Raw genomic sequence first — 23,854 nt, forward strand, 5'->3', positions numbered from 1 at the left:
AGGCTCTGATTGCAGGTTGAAGAACCCAGTCTATTCATGTACATTTATTTGCTTATATTTCCCACCCCCTTCTGCTCTACGCTTTGTCATCAAACGATGAATGTTGAGTCACCTCAGAATTTGAGACCTGTTATAATAACTGACTGAACAACCAAGAAACCTTGCCTTCCATTCTCAATTTATTTGATATCCCTTATTTTTTAACACCTCTTGAAAGCATTGGTCATTCTGGTCACTGGATGTTGCTTTACGAATGGGTCAATATTGGGACTTCAGCCAATCCTATTCAAAATGAGCAAAATGACTTAATAACAAGATTTGGCCAATGTTAATGCATTATGTTCTACACAATGTATTGTAACAGATAAAAAAAGTCCTTTCTTGATTGCGTTGAATTGCACTGGCAATTCTTTCTTATAAATTGTTCTTATACTGTATTAAAATGGAACACATATGAAATGATGCTTAATGGAGGTTGACTTTTCCCCTTTAACATAGTCTAACAGCTTCTCTTGGCCTGTTTAATCTCTGTAACAAATTAAAATATATGACTAATGTACTATTGTTTTTCCCTCTCAACTCATTAGTTACAATACTTTTATTTTAGGCCCTGGAAGAATAAATCTCTTCCTTATACAGCTTAGATGACTGAACGTACTGCACTCAGAATAAATCTTTACAAAACTTGTCTGTGTCCAAAGAAGCAAACATAAACTGTAAGGTTGCTGGTACAGTATTTTGTAAGAATTTAAAAGATCTGTAGGTAACATTTACTTTATGTGTACTGTTTCCATGGTAGCAGTCTTTCAGCTGTTTCAATGCTGCTTTCCAGACTGGATATGTATAAACCAGATGGCAAGTGGGTTGACATTTCAGTTTGAATCATGCCAATTGAAATCCACAACCTCATGTTAAAGTATGCTAATCCTTAATTGGAAAGTATATCCTGTTTGGACTACTGAATTTGCTGAGCTTTCACTGAAGAAGATTCCCTGCAAGCCTCTGTTGAAATCTACTAGCAAAAAGCAAACTGTACAAGCAGGACAAGAACCATCTTCTCTTAAAAAAGATTTATTGTGAGGAGCTGATACTGTGCTTATGATTAGACAGTGGTTTTTGTTGTTGTTGTGGGTGATGGTGTTTTTTATTTGTTTGCTTGTTTGTTTTCTTCTTGTTTTCTAAGGAGGAATGCCTTTTGTTTTTGACTTGGGGAGAGTGGTTAATGAAGCCCTAGAAGTTGAACTGGTTGAACTGCAAAATTCTGAAAATTTGGCTTACACCAATATCTTGGGTTTTTGAAACTGGGCTCAAAGCCATACATCTAGAAGGCTAAGAGATCCTATAGGAGCTTCCTATGCTGGTCACAGAAATGATCATTTCTAAGAATTTCCGTTATACTCATTAGATTTTCATGGAGTTGGGAAAGAAAGAAAGCAGCAGGGGATACCAGACGAAAAAAAAAAAAGGTACTCTTGGTCTGCTCAGCTGGTGATCTGAAAAACAGGCTGCATCATGTCCTCACATATCAGTAATATCAATTCTACAAAGGAAATATAATACTTACATTAAAGATAATGTGTTTTCTGTGGATGTATAGCTGGTTGATAAAAGAAAATTAAAATGTATATATATTTTCCTTTCTTTTTCTATAAAACACTTGAACAACAACTCATAAATTCACTTAAATGTATGGGGGAGGATGGAATCACACATTTTAATATATTTTCTATGTTTTTAATGAGAAATTTAAACAAAACTTGAGGTTTTAATTTTAAGGACTAACTTTGAAGGATCAGGTTATCTCCTGCAGTTTTATCATCTTAAGTTTTTTTTCCTTTGCTCCCATCATTAGCATCCTTTCCAAATGAGAAGTGGGAGAAGATGAGGGAATGCTTTCAAAATACTTCTCTTTTGCCTTTTGAAATGAAACATTTCCTTTAAAAGTTCAAGCAATTTGATAATTTGTAATGATGACATTTTCTTGGTTGAAAATGTGTTTTCTGACATAACATGGAGTTTCCACAGAGGTAATGGGTACAAATGTTTATAATTAGCCAATGTGCTAACTCTTTTCTCTATATTGTATTCTCATCACATATGCTGTAAGATTATTAATCTGTCTCATTTATTTTTGTTATTTTGGTCAGCATATTTTAACCAATCCAAATTGGAATAGGTCAGGATAGTCAATCAAAGCAGAGTTGTTCTCAAATTTATATGAAGACTTGGAATGAAAAATACATCAGTGTTAACTGAAGAATTTAGAAATCATGTAAATCCCTAAAATAAAATGTATTGCAATTCTTTTATATGTTTTTTCATTATAAAAAAAAGAAAAAAGATTTTATTTATTTACTTTTTTTTTTTTTTTAAAGGAGGAGTTAAGAAAATAATTCTGCATCCCTAGGAAATTAACTCTTAGGTTTCATAGCCATTAGATTTCAGCTGTTCACACTTCCCATTGGAGGATCTGACATTTGTGGGATTCCAGCGCTGAAGACTGAGTAAAAGCACCAAATTTTGTAAGTCATATGATATAACTGAGGAATCTCAATCTTGGAAGTAATTCATGGGGCAGGATAGGATGACTGGAAACAGCATGAGCCATGTTTTCGCTCATATGGGAGCCAAGACAGAATATGCCCTCTATTAGAAGAGTTTTGCATTATTCTAGGAGTTTTGCCTAATTGGCATGCTGTTTCTACAGTTCTTTGCTAACACATCTACAGAGGGATGGTAGCACCTCACTGAGATGGCTAGGGCAAAAGGCAAGAGCCCTTTGTTAAAATGTCATGGGAAAATTTGACTTGTTACTTGTGCAGACGTGGCAAAGTAATTAAAAGGTCTACAACTCCCCATGAACCTGTACTGCTGTAGAATGTGTATATTCTTTTTTTTTTTTTTTTTGTCAGGCTGTGATTATTGCATGGCTGGCAAATTCTTCTCATCCATACTTTGGCTGCATCCATCCATGCTGGCTCTGCATAGCTTGTTTCTCTTCCCTGTGGCTAGAATAAGCCATATGGATGAAAGTGTGTGGGTTGGCAGATAGAACCCGTGTCTGTGCTGCTAGTGTTTTGCCAAAGCATAATAATATGTCTACAAACTAGTGCTGGTGTTGGGTAAAAGAAGAACAAGGTAACACTTAGACTGTGTAATGAGGTTATGCTTCAAATTTTTGTCAGCCCCTGTAACTGCTGTATGGATGCATGGAGTCAGAGTAGTCATGGTGTCACACAGGGAACATGTGAATGCACACTCTTTAGGCCGTCCAATGGTTGATGTATCTATAGCTAAAGAGTAAGGACAGATTATTCTTAGTATTTTTCTTAGGGAATCTGAATCTGTAGGTAGCCTTGAAGAGTGTAACTAGAGCAAATAAGCATCTCAGCCTGCCATATTCTCTACCTAACAGACAAGAATTTTAGAGACATAGTTTAGTGGTTGATATCGGTGGAAAAGACCTTGAAGAGGCCTTTTGGTCTTTTCCAGCCTTAATCATTGTATGATTCTATGAATCCCAGAGTGAAGGCAGAGACAGCTGATAGGTATTCTGATGGGAAACAACAGAGATGCAAGTCCAAACACATATTTTTTTACTAGACAAAAGAAGCTTGTGCCTCTGTGACTACAAATTCTTCAGTTCAATCTTCAGTTCAAATTTAACAACCAACAAAAGAGAATTAAATTACATGTGTTTTACACTGTAACTGTAGCAATTTACAGCTGAGCAGAATGAGTCCTCCTTATACAAAAGTATTTACCATTGTAACTGCAGCTGTGCAATTGGGCATATTTTCAGCTTTCAGATGAGAACAAACATGGCTGGAAAAATAAATGAAACCTGGCTGAAGCCTCTTTGCAAAATTCTTTAGTCAGCCTTATTGTTTTATATTTTGTACAATTTTGTCAGACAATATTTGCTGGAGAAGAAATTAAGAATTTCATATTACCAGAGAGATTCTGTATTTCACTGCAGTTTGTTTTAATTGAGGACAATCTCATCCTACAGGTGCTGTCCTAACAAAAATAATAGATAAGCAGTAAGCAGTATTGTTAAAGTGCCTGAAAACTGCAAACTCTTTTACTTATCTTGTTCCATTATGTGGAATAAATTTCTTTAAATATTATAATTCATATACATTCATAGACTAGTTACTGCTTAAGCTTTCAGAGGATTTTATTTTTGATGAATCAGTATTTTATATCAAGCTAGTTTTGAATAGAAATTGTTCCATTCACTTACAAATGTAGTAGCTACATCATTTTGCAGCATGTAGAAGTGTTATGGATCCAAGGGAACCATAGCATTCAAAATATCATTATTTCTTTTGAATTTCAACCCCATTTATCATCACATTTGTCAACTTGTAGTTGCTGTTTGGTTTATAGCCTAGTATTTTCAAAAAATATTTTCTAGGTTAATTTTTCTATTCTCTATGCAGGTGCATAATATTGACATCCTAGAATAAGTTCTGCCACTGACTGATGACTTTTGTGGAGTCAAGATATCAAAGTAGACTCTGAAGTAATCAGTCACACCTACTAGCAAAATATAAAAGACTGGGATCTAAGCAGCACAAGTAAAATCAGTCAAAAAACACTGACAAATATGATCTGATTTACCCATTTTGTTCAGTGAGAATTTTTTTATTCTCTTAAGACTCTAAATTTTTTGTATATCCTAAGGCAAAATTTTGAAGGAAAAAAAAGATATATATCTTAATTCAAACGTGCAAATGCATAAAGGCTTTAAAATATGGAAACTGCAGCTAGAGCATTACATGTGATGTTAGCAGAGGTGATCCCAGTAAGAACTGCAAAAAAAACAACAAGAAATGATATTGTGGTCTAAGCCAACAGGCAACTAAGCACTTCACAGCTGTTTGCTCACTTCTCCCCACCACTGGGATGGCGAAAAGAATCGGAAAAAAGGTAAAACTCATGGGTTGAGATAAAGTCTGTTTAACAGGACAGAAAAGGAAGGGAAAAATATTAATACAAAATAAAAAGGAATATACAAAACAAATGATGCATAATGCAATTGCTCACCACCAGCTAACTGATGCCCATCCCACACCAGTATAGTGCTCACCACCCTGGCCAACTTCCACAATTTTATTTTTCAGCATGATGCCAAATGTTTTGGGATGTCCCTTTGGCCAGTTTGGGTCAGCTGTCCTGGTTCTGTCCCATCACAGCAACAGATGCACCCCCACTTGGAACTGAATTCAACTGTGCACTGGGAATTAAACCACTCAGCCAGTCATTACTTGCTATCAATTAAAGCTATCTTGTGACCCCATTGAAGGTATCTATGGCTCTCCAGAGTTTCTCTGCCAGCTTTACCAGTCCCTGCCACACCCCTGGAGCTCACCCAACCCTTCCCATGGCCCAGGACCCCATTTCAACCCCCAGCACCATCAGTGCTTCAGCAGTGCCGCAGCAGGGCTGGGCTCCAGCTTCTCACAGCCCCGCTGGGCCTACTCCTGCCTGAACCTTGGTCCTGTCATCAACACGGATTTCCCTGATCTTCTGGGCTCTTGGCTGGGCCTGGCCATGGACCCTACCCTGCCCTGCTCCCTCGTTCGGTGCTGTGGGACGGGCCCTGCTGGGGAGGACTCTGCCCAGGATCTGACTCCCAGCTCTTGTCCCACTAGGAGACGCCAGCCATTGCTGCTCACTCACCTCACAAAAGGGTAGGCTTTGAAGTTTCCTTGGGTTATATTTTAAGATTTGTTGGCTTAGGTGTAAAAAATTGGCTTATGTAGAATTTAGGCATGTGCTTGCTTCAGTTTCTTAATACCTGTGATCAGCTGGCAGATTTAGATTAGCTTTTAGGAGGAAACTGCTCAGTCAGAGGGTGGTGAGGCACTGGCACAGGTTACCCACAGAAGCTGTGGATGCCCCGTCCCTGAAAGTGTTCAAGGCCAGGCTGGATGGGACTTTGAGCAACCTGGACTAGCGGGAGGTGTCCCTGCCCATGGCAGAGAGGGTTGGAATTAGATGATCTTTGAGGTCCCTTCCCACTCAAACCATTCTATGATTTTATGGTTTTGTCTCTGTCTTCTACACAGAAAAGTCTTCCAGCTGCACATGAATGGACATGGTACATCCCTAATAAGAAGAGAAACACTTTCTTTCTTTGATCTTTTTAGTGTCTCTTACATAAAATATTAAAACTAAAGTGCCCTCTTAGACTTCTGTTTCAAAAAAATGCCATGTCTGCATTCAAGCTTTCGATTGTTTTGTAGATTTTGCATAAGATATTTAAATATACTTATTGACTAGGCTCAAATTCCATGACAAGAAGTGCACAAGTATTATTAATTTTTAATGATATCTTTAATATATTATACTATTTTGTGTGTGATTTTCTATGTACATGTATGGACATGTGTATAAAATCCACTAATTTTTTCGGAATTTTGGAATAGTCACTATATCTTTACCCTACTAATTTAGAACAACAGCAAAAAAATATTATTATTTTCAAGAAGGGCAAGAAAGAAGATGCTGGCAATTACAGGCCTGTCAGTCTTACTTCAGTGCCTGGTAAAATTATGGAGAAGATTATTCTGGGAGTTATTGAAAAACACCTGAAGGACAACACAGTCATTGGTTACAGACAATATGGGTTCACAAGGGGAAGGCCACGTTTAACAAACTTAATTTCCCTTTACAACAAGATCACCCATCTAGTTGACCAAAGGAAGCCAGTTGATTTAATCTTTCTGGATTTCAGCAAAACTTTTGATACTGTCTCACAGTATCATTCTGGACAGAATGAACAGAAAACAGTTAGATAAAAGCATAATAATTTGGGTGAACAATTGGCTGACGGGTCAGGCCCAAAGGGTTCTTGTAAGTGGGGTTACATTGGGATGGCGACCTGTCACTAGTGGGGTTCCCCAGGGCTTTGTTTTGGGACCAGTTCTCTTTAATGTTTTCATAAACAATCTGGCTGTAGGACTTGAATGTTTTTTGAGCAAGTTTGTGGATGATACCAAATTGGGTGGAGCTGTTGACTCCTTTGAGGGTGGTGAGGCCTTGCAGAGAGATACTGACATATTAGAGAGTTGGACAATCACCCACAATGTGAAGTTTAACAAGAGCAAGTGCCAGATTCTGCACCTGGGAATGGGCAACCCTGGCTATACGTACAAACTGGGGGATGAGATGCTGGGGATCAGCCCCACAGAAAGGGAGCTGGGGGTTTTGGTCGACAGCAGTCTGAACATGAGCAAGCAGTGTTCCTTGGTGGCCAGGAGGGCTGACCATACCCTGGGGTGCATCAAGCACGGCATGGTCGAGGGAAGGGATTGTCCTGTTCTGCTTTGCGCTGGTGCAGCCTCACCTTGCGTGCTCCATGCAGTTTTGGGTGCCAGAGTATAAGAAAGCTATAAAACTGTTGGAGAGTGTCCAAAGGAGGGCTACAAAGATGGTGAAGGGTCTGGAGGGGAAGACGTCTGAGGAGCGGCTGAAGTCACTTGGTTTGTTCAGCCTGGAGACGAGGAGACTGAGGGAAGATCTCATCGTGGTTTACAGCTTCCTCACAAGGGGAGCGGAGGGGCAGGCGCTGAGCTCTGCTCTCTGGTGACCATGGCTTGAAGCTGCAACAGGGGAGGCGTTAGGAAAAGGTTCGTCCCAGAGAGGGTGATTGGGTACTGGAATAGGCTCCCTAGGGAAGTGGTCATGGCATCGAGCCTGCCGAGTTCAAGAACACTCTCAGACACATGGTGTTATTTTTTGGGTGGTCTTTTGGGGACCCTGGAGTTGGACTCAATGATCCCTGTGGGTCCCTTCCAACTTGGGATATTCTATGATTCTACGATTTAGAGTATTAACAGATGTTATTTGACATGCAACTTAAATGTTGGGACATATTTTGATAGTTTGATTATTTCTTTGTGTCAGCACATGAAACAATACTACTGAGAATATTTATTGTCTCATCAAGAGATGCAGTTTCATCAACTGAAACAGAACAACATTTATAACAATTCATTCTGGTGGTGGAAGCATTTTGCACTGCAACTGTAGCATTTTTCAAATGATTCCTTAATACTTTGTCAATTGTTGCCATGTAGAATTTGAAGGACTCCACCAGGACTATAAAAGAATTGAAATCTGCGTGGAAGAAACAATACCTTGTATGGGAAAAAGAATTCTGTCAGAAAAAAAAAAAAAGTTATTTTGTTCCCAGTCAGGAAGTTTGTTTCATACTAAGGGAATCCTCTGTGTCCTAATTAGATTTAAAGAAATGCCTTAAGCCTCCCTGCTTCCTTATTGTCAGTTTTGGGTTTGATTAAACTTATGCAAATAAAGTCACCATGGATTAATATATTAGCTGCAAAACAATACACTAATGTCAAAGTTCTCTCTTCATTGTGGAAAGGATGAAAATCAAAGAGAGCATAAAACAAAGCATGAACTAAGGGAGAAAGACATAATAGAAATGTCAGAATATATATAAGGTACCTAGCTGATATAAAAACTTGTCACCAGGTTCAAACACTCACCATAGCAATCCTTTCTATTGTTGTTTATGCTTTCAAGGTTATTTCCTTAGTCCATTGTTCAAGTTTGCATCAGAAAACATTATTTACCTTTGTATCCATTTTTCTTTAACTTCTGAAGAAAGCTTTATTTAAATAACATCCCTACTATTGAAATTGTGTGGGTGTGTGCACTTCATATAGAAGGCACAGAAGATGACCCCTGATCTTTACGTGTTTTATTTCTATAAGCTTTTAGGGGGGAGCTGGGAAGGGGAAGATGCTTAGATTGAAAAATCGAGTCTTAGAATTGAGACTACAATTCAGGGTAAAATATATTACAGTACATTTGGCTTCATCATCAACCAAGATAATAAATCTAAGAAATTTCAGAGTAGAGATTTCAAATTTTAGATATCTTAAAGTCTGATAATTCAGTTTAAATTTCATGCTTTAATAAGTTGACTGATGATAAAGCCAAACACCCCTACAATATATTTAACATTTTAGATGAACTATTTCCTTAAACAAAATAAAGCCCTGACCATCCCCCCAAATCTGGCAGAGAACAATCTTAGTGGGAACACTCTAGCTATACTTTATCATAGTAAGGTTTTAACTCTGCTGCTAGTGAAATGATGACAAATCCATACAGGATTTATGGAGCACTTCCTTTTTGAACCCGTTTCTTATGTCTATTCAGGCAAAGTTAAGGTTGAAGGGATTGGGTGAGAACCTGGAACATGTGCAAGGGGGAGGACAGGGTAAGCATGGTAAGGGATGGGGGTTTGATTTATGAACTGGAGGGGCAGAGAATAAATACTAAAAGTGAACTGCATCAGGTTAACTATCTGAGCTACCCACACAAGAAATCCAGTGGTCTGTTGTATTTCAGGCCATGTTGACTAGCAAATGGTTACATGACAGATTGAGAGATGTCAGGCAATGCACTTCTTGGAGCAGCTACATTGTCTTGAGGGGATTACTGTTCATCTCATCTTCTATCATGATGAACAAAATGGGGGTATTATTGGCTTTGCTCTTGTGGTGTCTGCATTCAGTACAATGTCACCTCTATTGTTTGGAATATATTAGGATTGAATCTTCACCTAAAAGGAGATTTGGTACATAATAGAGCAGTTGGGCTCTGTATCAGTATAAAACATTGGTTTGAGGTTTCTCTTGTGCTAATGTTTCCAGGAGCTTAAATAGGAAAAAGCTGAACTTCATTCTGAACTAAGCATGTCCATACATGGAAATTATTTATTTATAAATATCTTTTTGACTCTGCTAGAATCATTAATGGTAGCAACTTCCATTGCAAGTAATAGCTATTCAGCATAAATCTTAAGAGGCGACCGAATTGTATTGGTGACCAAATACTATTGGAATGGCTTTTGTTCTCAGTTCAGTTGTATGTAGAAGGGCTACACATCTTCTCTTTGGTTTTAGAATGTCTGACAAATAGCTGGGAGTGTGAATAACCTTGGGTAGCAAATGCAGTCATTTGTTTCTTCTACCAAAACATCTTGATTCAGAGACGGATTTTGTGATGTCTGCAATATCTCTCACAAAAAAAGTTTTTTCTTTTTTTTGAGTACTAGGGAAATCTAACATCTGCAGTCTCTTTCACTTTTGAACAATTCCAAGGGGTGACAGTAGCAAGCTTAATTGGATAGATTGTCACAGGAAATCAGTAGATCCGTTTGAAGAGTAAGTTGACCTCCACAGAGATTTTGGAATTTGAAATGGTTCTCCAGATCCCACTGTGGTCCTTTCTTCACCTGGCAGCTGCCAAGACTCTGAAGATATCCATATAGAGTTCAGGATCTGTAGTGGCCCTCCTGCATCCCAGTTAGTCTTGCCCTTCAAAACATGACCCATTAGTGGCCAGTAGCCACAGCTGTGCCTCATGATGCCCTGGAGTTATAATAGCTCCAAGCTGCTCAGGACCCCTCTCCAATCTCCCCCATTCCCTCCTCCCCCACCCCCCCCCTTTATTTATTTATTTTTACCTGTCCACATCTAAGCCATCTGGTTGGGCTAAGCTGAAAGATCAGAAGGCCAGCATGAAAGTTCAAATTACCTCTATTGAGTCTTTGGAACCTCTCAGGTCGTAGCTGTCTGGGATCTTAGCCAGCACAGAACCCCTCTGGGGATTTTCTGCCCAGTGAGAAATCCAAAGGCATAAACATGTTACGTCCTGACTGATCTCCTGATAATTCAAAAGGTAGATGGAAAAAACAAATTACTTGTATATTTAGAAGAAAAAAAGCATTCGTTTCTAGGTTAGTCATAGCTCATGGGGAGGTCTGACTCATGAACTTTTAAGGTTTGGAGATGGCAATACTGCATGCTCTGTGCTTTCTATTTCATACATAAAACTTGCATTCATGCAAAGTGATGGCTGAAAAATTACCCAGCTTGACATTCAAATACAGAGCTACGGATGAAAACTCAGCTTGAATACTGGAAATTGTGTTATGTCTTAAAATGAAGTGATAGAGATTACAGGGTAACATAAACTGCTATTTCCCTCCTCAGAACGTGACAATTTGGTAAACTTCTGCAGTTCTCATCTAGGGGTTCTCAAAAGCGAGGGACAGACTGGTATGTCAGACTGCAAGACTGAGAAGCCTTCTCTGTCATGTGCAATGAGTACATCATAATGCAGAATATATACTAGCACCACCGCCGGTTGTTAAATAGAGCTGTTAACCTGCGCAGATTAGTGTGAGCCCACTTGTGTGGCTTTGAATTGACAAAGACTGCCTCTTTGTCACTGTGTGACCTTTGCAGCTCTTACCATAGCCGCACTGTGCTCCATTTTAAAGTACTGGTGTATGCTGACTCTTCCCAGCATAAAACTGCTATGAAAATGCTTCCTGGGTGAGGAAAGAACTGAGGAAACAGACACCAATTTCTCCCTCAAAGACAGAACTTCTTTTAACTTCTTTATTTTCAATTCCCTCTTGAGTCCTCTTAGTGTACTTATTTGAGGCTGTCTACACTAGCTATATCGGCTGAGGCCAACTGCTTAGGGACATGGTTTAGTGGTAGACTTGGCAATGCTAGGTTTACAGTTGGACTTGGTGATCGTGGAGGTCTTTTCCAACCTAAGTGATTCTATGATTTAATATGGTGTCTTCTAAAGAGACCTAAGCTTTCAAAGAATAACTTAAGTCTGGGACCGGAATTGGCTGACACTCTTTAGAAGAGCTCTCCACGGGAGCCTGTCAGTTGTTGCATGTATTTCTGTATTCAGATGTATTTCACTAATTCCAGGACCCACACTCCTCCTTACAGCTGGACATGAAAGCTAGGTATTTTGTAGTATCTATTGTTGCTCTTCACCACTTTGGCTCTAAGTGATAGAGCACTAGATGTTGAACAGCTTCTGCTTGAGACAACATAACTTTTAATTGTCAGACTGTTCAAAGGACAATTGCCTAGAAGCATGCCAGTTGTTGATAATTCCCCTCTTGTATTCTTCAGTATACTCAAATACATTTAGGCACAGTGTTTGTGAATTTACTGTCTTTCAAAAGTATTAATATTTTTATACACAAAAAGTGGTGTCTCTTAGCACCTTTCTTAGTATACGATAGACTGCCTTTTAGGGGTGCCCACTGCTCTTTATTAGTTACAGGGCTAAGAATATTAGCTGTGAGTAAATGCTCCAACTCTAAGGCAAGAGATGAATCCTGATCCGAACTGGGAGGTGAAAAGCAGTGAAAGCATGTGGTATTTCTAGGATACAGTAACACTTCTCATCTCTCTTTCTCTCTCTTTTTAGCACGCGATTTCCAATGATTCTTCACTAGTAGACCAAAGAGTGAAGAGCAGTGAATGGTGCCCAACACAGATTGTTTTCTGGCTATGTAGATTGCCAAAATGATATTGAGCTGCTAGAATATGCAGGCAAATAGCAGCTCTAATGTCCAGTAAGTCTAGTGGCATTTTGTTGTTCTTGTGTTCCTCCTGTGTCCCTCCTCACATCATGTGTAGAGATAGCAATTCTATGAATAATCTATAAGCTTGAATGCAAAAAAGAAAAATACTGGTGAAAGAGAACATGGACAATTGATCCATATAGTTTATTGGTCTTGACATGTCTGATCTCTTTTGTTGAGCAGATTCATGACAACTTGAAGAAGAAGTACTTATAAATACTCAGCAAGGTAGAAGCCTACCTGAACTACATCTGATGTCACACTACATCTACTTAATAGGTAATGAAGTTGTTCTCTCTCCTGTTTTTGTTTGTTTGTTTGTTTTGTTTTTAATTCTCTGGATATTAATAATCACTATATTATGAACATTATTAGCTTTATATCTGGTGGTGTGGTTTTTTTTTTTTTTTTTTTTTTCCTTCCCCACTCCCCTGGTACCCAATATTTCTGTTGATTTAGTGATACAAAAAGAATTCATGGTCTGTATTATCTCCTTATTATAACATTTGGGGTAAAGAAAAGACTGACTGATGTTAAACTTAAATTTTAATTCATTTTACCTCTAATTAATGGCATTGCTTTTTAATGCTTGTAAAGCTCATTCTGTGCTTGAAAAAAAATGAGTACTGACTTTGGATTGAATATATCATAAAAACTGAATTATACTTTAGTTGCTAAATAAAATCTCAATTCAGCTGTGTAGATCCAAGACGCTGCTAGTGTATGAAACTGCTAGTTAATGAAACAGTAGATGGCGCTCAATAATTTGCAGGACTTTTAATATCTTTTTAGAAACAGTAAAACTTATTCTCTTCAAATTAAAGTAAGGATAAATTTGGTGGCAGCAATATTGTAATTTACATAATTCAAACCTCTATTGAAAGGGTCTACTACACAAGCAGCAGGCTGATTAGGGATTAGAGGACCACTCAAACTGTGAAATTTTCCTTGTTTCTAAGTCCAACTGCTGTAGTGTGTTATATTTGTCAGGTTATTGCTAAATGTCCTCCATGATATTCTTGTCTGATAACCTGTTGAAGCATTTGATTACTTATTGTTCATTGGCCTTGTTATCAACAACCTTGTTATTCTCATCTACTGAATTTTTAGAAAGAGGTAAAACTGGCTTTATTACAGAATGGCCTCTAATTTTGATTTACTGCATTTTGATATAGAAAACACTAATTTTTAACATCTCTTTCTTTTTATTTTTTGTTTTTATTATTTTTCATGTTGAAAATATATTTCTGTTGGACAGTCTGTTCTGTTGGCTCACTCCACATGAAATGTGGGGAGATGAAATCCACCACCCACTGTGTTTTCCAGAGGCAAATCAATTCTCACATGCAATATACTCTGGTCTAGCAGAGTCCACTTTGTGATGCAGAGAATTAGATACTACTCTACTCTGTAGCACTTAACATAACTGCTAAAACTTCTGAACTATCACAGCCTAAAGTTGGGACTTAAAAGGGAAGATGAGTGAAGGGTAAAGATTCTAGCCTGGAATTTAGAAGATCAAGTTCAATCCCTTTTTGCTCTGAAATACTTCCCATGTGGCCTTGGATAACTCTTAAATCCTGAAAGAATGCAGTGCCAGCAGCCAGGCATCTCAGCCTGTGCTGAGGATCTGTACCTTAATTCCTCTGTTCCGGAGTTCTCCATATGTAAAATGGAAAGAGTAATACTGCTCTGTTTGGAAGGATAAATGGATTATCTGTTACTGCACTGTGGGGTAGTAGGTAGAGCAAAGAACTACCTAAAATAGGTATTTAAATCAATACACTTGGAAGAGTGGTGATGGAGGGCAGCTCTGTACCATAGAGCACAGTGATCTGTGTGCTTACTATAATCAGTCTTTCTAAAAAGACAAGCCATATAAACAAAAGAACTACAACAACAACAACAACAAAAAAGCTGAACTCTTCTGTGCTGGAGTGGGGATTTTTATTTTCTTTTGAAATAAACTTTGCAATGTCAGAGTTGACTGGAATTCAGTGGGAACTGAATTCTGTTAGTCTCCTTTGAATATTCTCTGAGCATATAAAGGACCAGTGAAAATCTAGGAAGCAGAACTTTTTGTTATGCCTTCCTATAAACTTCTCTTTCTCATGATGAATTAGAAACAATGTAATCTGTGAAATGAAATCTTGATAATATCTATGTTATGATACCAAAGACTACTTGCATAAATGTGTGTCCAGTCTAATGTGTCTAGATACAGCAAATTCTACTTAAGATTGCCCCATTTCCCTTTCTGTTTTATATTCTACCCCATTTTCAACTTCATTGCACAATTCTAGATGGCTACCAAATTCAGAATGGTTTAGTCTTCTGGATAGTTAGTGCCTACTCCTTCTCCTCTGAGATACCATGAATCAGTTTGTCCTGTAATGGTGTAATTTTCCGGTTTATATCTCATGTGAGGTGTTTGCTTTCCAGGCTCCCGTTTAATGTCCAAGATATATGTTTTCTTTCTTCAATCGATGCATTCATTGCAAAAACATCTGGACTGGCCCACTGGTTCAACTTCCAGCTAGAAGCACTGGAAGCATGACTGTCAGACCTGTCATAAACTGGAAATGCTCCTGTCTTTATGTTGACATTGGCACGGAATTTGCTGTGCTGAAACAATAAAAACTGGACCCAAAGGAAACAGGAAGTAAAACAGGGTATTAGAGCAAAATGAGAAAAGTTCATTTCTAAGAAACAGAGAATTTATTATAAAATGTCTGCAGTTGTATTTGGGGGGGGGGGGGGGGGGGGGCAGGGGGGGGCAGTCCTTAAACGAAACTCTGTTCTCTCAGTGCAAAGTCTTGCCAACCTTGGCAGAGAACAGAACGTCAAAATCTGTGCTGAGTTTCCCTTCTCCAAAAGACAAACCACTGTGTTACTAAACACCAAATTATCATGACACGTCCTATCACCTGCTTGGCTGCTCTATGCCTTATTTCTTACCTCGTTTGTCTTGTCCTTTTTGGATTAGGAAGTACCTTTTTATACCTTTCCGATACCTAACAACTACTGCAGAGTAGTGGAAACAAATACAGATTTGGGATATTGAGGGAAAAACAAAACATAACAACAAAGATCTGTTGTTGTAGCAGCAGTATCATTTGAGGAATGTTAACCAGTACTCCCTTAGTGCAACTCACTAAAATAAAATAAATAGTATTCTGACAAATACATAGAAGCAAGTTTGAACAGTTTTCCTTGTAGCTATTAGGGTATATTCTTTTGCAGAAGAAACAAGACAAGCATGGTTAAAATCTTTTCAAACCTATTCACAGGAGAACATTAATCTCCAGGAAGCATAATAAACACAGACTTTGATTTCCCTTTCCTTCTTTATATAGACAACCCAAGAAATGCTGTAGAAAATGGGGAAACCAGAAGCCAGACAGGAAGCAATATACAGAATCTAAAGTACTTTAGGTCTTGTTAGCATTAGATAACCATATGGTTCTACAGAAACCATAGAATAACAGCCACTCTAATTATAGATCAGTGATGAAAGCAAGCTTAACCTTAACCCCATTAAAACAGCAGCTGAGGAGATCTCATCACAATGGAAGAATGCAGTAGAATATAAAGGATGCCCTGAGAGTGATCTCTAAAGATCCATGGTAACAACCTGTATATGGTCTTACAACAGATGTGCGTACTGGGTTTGTTTTTAACATGCATTAGCTTGGTTGCTATTCTTGTCACAGTAATGAAGATCCTGAATCCTTGCCTTGGACAAGATTTTTTCACACAGTTGCAAGCTTTGTTACCTGCTGTTCATGACAATTTCTTAATTCTGCTGATGTGTGCTTTATGTCTTTTCCCCCATCAGCTAACTAATTGAAATGCCAGATATTCAAAGTTTAAGCTGTGCATAATTTTGCGCATGAGGCAATTCCTTTCCTTGTAGGCTATTCACTGGGACTACTCACCATTTCACTGTCTGCAGTAACTTAGCTCCTGGTGTCCCCTCTGCTGACAGTATTCCAGTACAGTAGCTGAATGTCATTTGACAGGGATAAAGATCATTTGTCTCAGAGGAACTGGGGAAACTTACTGATGGAATCTATCATGTGCTTTCAGTGCCTTCCGCTTCTTGACTTCAGCTCTTCACCACTTCAGTTCTTTGTTGACTTTATCTAAAGGAAAAGCCTCTAGCCCACAAAGCAGACTGAACTTTTATAAGAAGCTTCCAATATATATAGAAATACCCTTAATCTTTCCACTAGAAGAATATTAAAATTTTAGCCAAGAAATAGTAACCCATGTTAGGGATCTTATTTTTGTTCTTTTGTTGATAATTTTAAGTGTTTGTTTTATGGTAGAAATCTGGTCAATGAATGAATTTCTCTGGTGGTATAAGTCTGCTAGATGGAGGTCCGTATGATTACTCTAGTTTATGTACATTAAAAATGGAAACTAGCATGCCTTCAGAGAAAGTCCCATGGTTCAGACTGTTTACAAACATAACTTGTGCTTTGCTAACACTTCTGTCATATTTCCTACACTCGTATTTGGATTCTGTTATGAGTAAGCAGCAAAGAAATTACCAGCTATTGCGTGGCCTTATCACACTCTTAGTTAATCATCTTTCTAAAAAGCTTGAGCCTATCTGATTGTTTATGTTGATATGTAGCAGACTCTCCAGTAATATTATTGAAGTATACCAGTAAAAGCTGGAATTGTCCTGACAAGATGATGTTTGGATCCAGATCAGGTTCACACTAAATTGTTATTGATATTGTATGAGAGAATGAATTGGTACTTCGTATCTGACAGGATTAATTTTCCTGATATGTTTTAGATTTTGTCTGTAAAATACTTAGGAGAAAACATCTGAAAAGCTTTTGCATATAGTATCTAGCATAAGTGGTCATGAAATGTAAATTCACTCGTCATGAAGTTTAAAAAAGAAAATGAGACTTTTAAGCAATCCCCTTTTTCCTCTAATTAAATCCTGTTGTGAATGAGCTTCAAGTTTTGAAGTACAATTCAAGTTTGATGAGCTAATGACATTTTGACTTGGATTTCTGTAACAGGAAGTGGGACAGAGTATTTGACTGATGTAATAACATCTCTGATTACAGAGAGATACATTTGCCCTTGTAAACTAAGTTATCATGTTTATGTGAGCTAATACCTGAAGTCATACTAAATGGGTGTTTCAATACTTCAGAGAATTACTGGAGTGTTTAGACTTCTTCCAGGAATACAGCCTTCAACTCTGGTGCAAGAGTTATCTCAAAGAAGTGTTACAGTCCACATTTGTATGCCAAAATGTAAAATAGTGAGCCATTTCCCAGGAGCAAGGGAAATTACTGAAGGTAACAGAGTACGAGGTTGCTGTCTCCTAGAATCTAACAGAGGTTGAGTCTTGCACAGGGTTTTCCTCCAGGAATTTTCCGTCCAATATTCATTCTACCAAAGGAACCCTCATTTAGAGAGAAAAAATGAAGATTACTTTTTCTGTCCTCTCATGGCCCTTGCAGTCATACAAAAGAAGCTAAAATTAAAGGGTTAATATTCTGAGATCAGCACCACATGATGACACACGCATTTCAGCAGAATTGCACTTGACCTTTAAATAATTCTATAAACAGTGCCTGAAAAAATGTTAGCGGATGTTCAGTAAAAGAAAAAGCAATGTTCATTAAACGTTTGTACAGTTTGATGTAGAAAACAAATGAGCAACTGCTTGGTTGAAGAGGCCATCAGAGTCTAAATCTATCTGGGTTTCACAAACCTTGGATGCACTGTGAGTGAATTGTTGATTCTTTTCCTTCCTTCCTTCCTTCCTTCCTTCCTTCCTTCCTTCCTTCCTTCCTTCCTTCCTTCCTTCCTTCCTTCCTTCCTTCCTTCCTTCCTTCCTTCCTTCCTTCCTTCCTTCCTTCCTTCCTTCCTTCCTTCCTTCCTTCCTTCCTTCCTTCCTTCCTTCCTTCTCCTTCTCTCCTTCCCTCCTTCCTTCCTTCCCTCCCTCCCTCCCTCCCTCCCTCCCTCCCTCCTTCCTTCCTTCCTTCCTTCCTTCCTTCCTTCTCCTTCTCTCCTTCCCTCCTTCCTTCCCTCCCTCCCTCCCTCCCTCCCTCCCTCCCTCCCTCCTTCCTTCCTTCCTTCCTTTCTTCCTTCTTGATTCATTGAGCAGAGTTGGACACTGCTACAGTATGCCTTCTGTACTAATCAGATTAAAATTGGACTTCATGTGACTGTCCTCAAGTTCTTGAATAGCCATAAAGTTCTAAGCTATTTTAAAAGATTTCAACGCTCCTTTCTTACCAAAATGGGGGCTATCAGTTGAAATGTTGACATTTTATAAAAAATTGTTCAATAAACAATTCAAAAGTGCCACAATAAATCTGTAAGAAGTATGGAGGAGCAAAACTATTGTTTCAAGGAAATATTTATATACCCCTGGTTATACATCAGGTATAGTTTTTCTCTCTCCAGACTTTTTGCATAGTATCATTATTTTTTCCTACCATAGTAGGAACTATTTCCTTAAGTGTGTTCCACTGTACTTTTTGGCATATGGGTTTTGTTTTGTCATTTAAACTTTACTACGTTACTTCCATTACACTGCTAATATTATGAAACACATCATTATATTCATCCTGAGTATCACAGCTCCACAAGATCAAATCTCACCAGTCTTGTGTCTGAAAATCAGTTCTAAGTGAAACCAACATAAGCAGTATTTCTCCTACCTCCTTGCCTTTCCCTTGACTGCCACAAAAGATGCTAATATGGTTTTGCTCTTTTTTCCTTTTTTTTTTTTTTTCTTCATCTGTGGGAGGAATTTCACATTTGGTTTCTACATTTGCTTGCTGGATTCTTTTTTGTGGCACACAGCTCAGGAAATGTCACTTCCATGTGTCTCTGGATGCCTGTCTGAAAAACAAAACAAAACAAAACATCTTCTTAATATTCACCATTAATGACTTTTACCTCTATACAGGATTTTCCCTAACTGACACATAAATATTTACATACATAAATATTTACATACAGTTTTAACAAGTACTGAAGTGAACACTTCCTAGTATTGGTTTTAAGGCAAGTATTGCTATATTTTGTATTGAATATTCTTGAAGAATTTGTGATAATGCTTGTTTTTTAATTAATTAATGTTTCAATAGTGCCTTAAAAATTTGTTTTGTCTGTTCTTTATTTGCCTTTTCTTTCCTGAGTAAAATTATACTGCCAGTGAGTTACAAGAATTGTGATTGATAATACATACTTAGAATCCTGTTAATACCACAATAATGCCACCAACACGCTGTCTATTTCTACCTTAAAGAGAAGTTTGTGCTCTTATACTATCTATTCTTAACTTTTTGGAATGAGGAGTGTGGATTGTTTTAGCAACAATACAAATTTTATAAGGAATGTTAGTTTTTGCAATTATACCTATATTGCAGTGGCTGCAGCTCATGTTTCCTGCACTAATGTTGCAATATCTATTTGGAAAAACATGACAGTACAGAGTAGAGCAGCTGGATGCTCAGTGTGAGCCAGCCATCTAAATTTCTACTCAATATGTGAAGTGTTTCTTAAAGCCCAAGCTAAGCTTCATGTTCTTGCTGTCTCACTCCCATATGTCAGCAAAAATGATGCCTGGCCACTCATGAAGGTTGGTCTTCTGGCCTTCAGAGGGCCTTTGAGGACAATATGCCATGGGTTCTACAGCAGCATAAGATGAGCAATATCTGCAAGGAGTGAGTTGTGGGCCACCAGGAAAAAATCACAGGGTTTAAACTGAGAATCCTCTTATATACTGCAATTTTCACAGATATTTCTAACAAGAAGAGGAAGAACTGAGGAAAAGATTTCTCTGAATTGGCCTATGTATCTGAAAGAGGAGGGTGGCATTCACTAGTTTTTATCTAGCATCAATATATCGAGTCTGAAATTATTAAGCTGCTTGAAAAATCTTGAAATTTGAAAAATAAAACTTCTGAGAAGGGGTGTTTTGGTGGTGGAGTTCTCCCATTTCACTGAAGAATGATCCTCAGGATTCTTTCAGAGGAAATAGAAACTCACAGTCAAACTGAGTAATAACTGTGAGAAAAAGGAATAAGTAAATGAAGAAAGGGAATAAAAAGAACATAGTCCCTCCTTCAGCAGAGAGAAGGATCACAATCCTGTTGTAAATATTGAAATGAAGTATAGGAGAAGGTAGAAAGAGATGGAATAGTCAAAGAAGGAGAAAGTTAACTTGGCATTTGAACCTGTCAGTTCCTTCTACCAGAGACCGTCTCAGATTATAACATTCATCCTAGGAAATCTTTCCAGAGAGCTGGAAGGCTCATCCCTTTTCCCTGTGGTTAAACCTTGTGAAGCAGAATGAAAAGATCAAAATGCTGACAGCCCATGGCGGCTGCCCCCATTGGGTCAGCTCTTCCCTCTGCCTATGCAGCTGGATGGCCGCTGTTTGATTCACACTGTTAAGCTGGTGGAAAGAGTGCTAGTGTGGAAGGAGCTGCCCCTCCTTCCTTGGCTGTCAGCTGGACTGAGAAACATTAGAAGGCTTCGTTTGTAACTGCTTCCCAATTGCTTTGCTTAGTCTATAGGAAGAATGCAAGTGCTGGATTCGACAGGCAGGATGTAAACCTTCTGTGTGCAGTAGGGTGGGCCTTGTTTGACCTGCTGCTCTTGGCTTGGCCATACATCTTTTAGAGTTCTGAGAAATGAGATTTTTTACATGTAGCAATTGTTGTTAAATGTTTTTTCTTTTATTATATGTAAACATTGCTTTATGCTAACAATGTAAAGTATTTCAAGTGTTATTTTGTAGAAAGTGTTGCAATTGAGTTTATTTCAGTATTTCTGATATTCTTGGAAGCAACGCTGAACAGTACTTTGTACAAATAAGTCTATAGAAAAGATATTCTCTAACTGTATCAGACTTTCCCCTGCAAACTCCTGGACTCATGATTATTTGCTGTGTGCCAGCTCTCAATAAACTGAATGAGTTGAAGGTGTTCATCTCTATTCAAGGTTATGGCTGGTAACTGGAAAATAGTTATCTGAAGATGCACGTCACTAAATCCATCCCTGGTGGCCCATAATTAATAACATTCAGATGACCTCACTCACTTCCTTTAATGAGTGATTTAACATCCCAAGCACTTGCAACTATTTAGCATTTCAAATATGTTAATGTTCTGAACATTTTATGGGAGAAGAACATTTGAATAATTTACCATAAATATTTTTCAAAAATTTTATTGTTGTTACCAAATCTGGCGAGGCCCATTTGCTTCATCATATTGCCTAAAACTGCAGCTGCACACCACAAACAAAAGAGGATTAAAGCCAGAGTAGCTCATTTCTGGATTTGCATATAATCTGTTTCACTTGCTGTCAAATACCATGAAGTTGATGTGTCTTTTGGGAAAGGTGTACAGTTTCTTTTTAAGCTAACATGAAGACTAAAGCAGTAGAAGTTATTTATTTAGTAATTTATGTTGGCAACCAGACACTGCAGTACTATATATCTGAAAAACAAACAATCAACAAACTACTGGTGAAACCTGCAGACCCTCCTGTGTGTTAAATCTTAATTCCCATTTCCCATGAAGACAAGGGTAAATTCAAAGTTTTTCAAATTAGATAGGTCTTTACCTTCAACACGATGCTCTTGCATACTACCACAGAAGGCTTGGCTTGTCATAAAGAATGCTTTATTGAAGACCTGGAAAATTCAAGCCAAGTGTCATAAGGGTGACATGTTAGATCTACATCATATTATGAAAAGAAAGTGATCTCACTCATAACTGGATTTTTTTTTTTTAAACAAGTTAAAAAATATGAAAATACACATTCACACAAGGAGAAAGCAGTTACACTCTTTAGACACACAAACCAAAAAATAACTCTATAGCTTTTGACCTGCTGGTCATAATCTGATACTTATGCAATGTAGCATTCAAACTCATTGCAAAATGTCAACAAGAAAAAGATGAGGAATCAAAAAAAAAAAAAATCAGCTTTTATAATGTCACAGACATACACTGTCATTACAGTATGCTAAGGATCTTTTTTTCTTTTTTTTGGTAGGAATATTTTTGTTTTAAATGGTACCCAGATGTTCAAATTTGAGACTATATTGACAAATGATGATCTGTATAACTGGAATCAAGTGTTTTAATGTGCTCTTTTCATCTTCTAGCACTTCTGTATGTATGGTGTGGTCTTTAGCTCATAAATGGGTGTATGAGGGCGCATCGGACAAAAGAGGGTAGGCAGTGCAGAACTGTATAACTTCTGAATGTTTTAGGGCCTTTTTAGGTGGCCAGTAACTTGTTACATACCATTATAAAACTCCATCCACTGATTGCATCCAGCCCAACAATGTGCAGTGAACGGGAATACTTTTTCTTGTTCCCTAGTTCTTTAAAAAAAAAATACACCAAAAAAACAAACAAAAAACCACAATATCCAAATTTAGTTGAAAGTCCTCATTCACAGCAATTTGTTATGGTCAGTTAACAAGCTCAGAATCTGACTAGCTCAATTCCATTTTGAAATCTATTGGCTTTAACTACATGTTATTGAAATGCTTTTGGTGTTTGGCAGATTAGAGTGGCCTCACATATTAACATAGTCATCAGAATGCAGGGTCTGCTATGGTAAAGATGTTTTCCCTAAAGGCTTCCCCTGATGGAGTAGACCAATGCTAATGTGGATTCAGGCCTAGAACAATTTAGCAATGTTGGAAGAGGAAACAGAGGAAAGAATACTGAATTTTGCCTTTGTTACTTTCTCCCTCTCCAGATAGTGAAATGATAACAGAAAAGCAAGCAAGAATCTTACCTCTGTTTGCATGCAGGGACTAGATTTTAAGGGCTTTGCTGTCATAAAATGCAGGTTTGTTCCTCCTTACATTTCTGAAAACAGCACTGTGATTTATTCATTTTCACACAAGTTACATAAATCCCCAGAGAAAGTTACAGGTGAATATGTAGGCCTATCAAGAAACACAATTTCCACACAAAATTTTCTACACAAAATAAGCATTCTTTTGCATAGACACAAGTGCAAATAGGGTTGAAAATGAGTTTCAAAATCTAGCAGGGAGTTAAGACATTGTCGGCAGGAAAGAAAGGGATGTTTCGTGATTGTCTGCTGAGGTGTGTTGGGTTTAATTGCCGAAGGTTTAGTAGCAGGGGCCTGCAGGGGTGGCCTCTGTGAGCAGAGCCCAGTGTGTCAGATCAGAGCCAGCTCCAGCCAGCTCCAAAAGGGCCCTGCCGCTGGCCAGAACTGAGCCAGTGAGTGATGCTGGTTGGGCCTTGGGGAGAGCAGTTTGAAGAAAGGGAAAGAACCTGCCGTGCAACAGCAGCTGGGAGAGAGAGAGTGAGGAAATGTGAGAGAAGCAGCCCTGCAGCCCCCAAGGTCAGTGCA

At 38.2% G+C, this 23,854-nt stretch overlaps 2 long non-coding RNA genes across 2 annotated transcripts in view; one reads left to right on the forward strand and one right to left on the reverse strand.

The window, feature by feature from the left end:
• Positions 1 to 15,007, forward strand: part of LOC125179904 (uncharacterized) — a 39,195-nt gene extending 24,188 nt beyond the window's left edge. The window contains exons 2-3 of the long non-coding RNA XR_010830974.1: positions 12,635 to 12,730; positions 14,894 to 15,007. This is a non-coding gene — a long non-coding RNA (uncharacterized lncRNA). The remainder of the gene's footprint in view (positions 1 to 12,634; positions 12,731 to 14,893) is intronic.
• A 3,548-nt stretch (positions 15,008 to 18,555) lies between these two features.
• Positions 18,556 to 23,265, reverse strand: LOC106035609 (uncharacterized). The gene is made up of 3 exons (XR_001206879.3): positions 22,765 to 23,265; positions 22,076 to 22,145; positions 18,556 to 19,339 (listed from the first exon to the last, which is right to left on the reverse strand). It is a non-coding gene; the product is annotated as an uncharacterized lncRNA (long non-coding RNA).
• Positions 23,266 to 23,854: the final 589 nt, after the last annotated feature.

The sequence above is a fragment of the Anser cygnoides genome, chromosome 4, assembly GCF_040182565.1.
Source record: "Anser cygnoides isolate HZ-2024a breed goose chromosome 4, Taihu_goose_T2T_genome, whole genome shotgun sequence".
In the NCBI taxonomy this organism is placed as follows: Eukaryota; Metazoa; Chordata; class Aves; order Anseriformes; family Anatidae; genus Anser; species Anser cygnoides.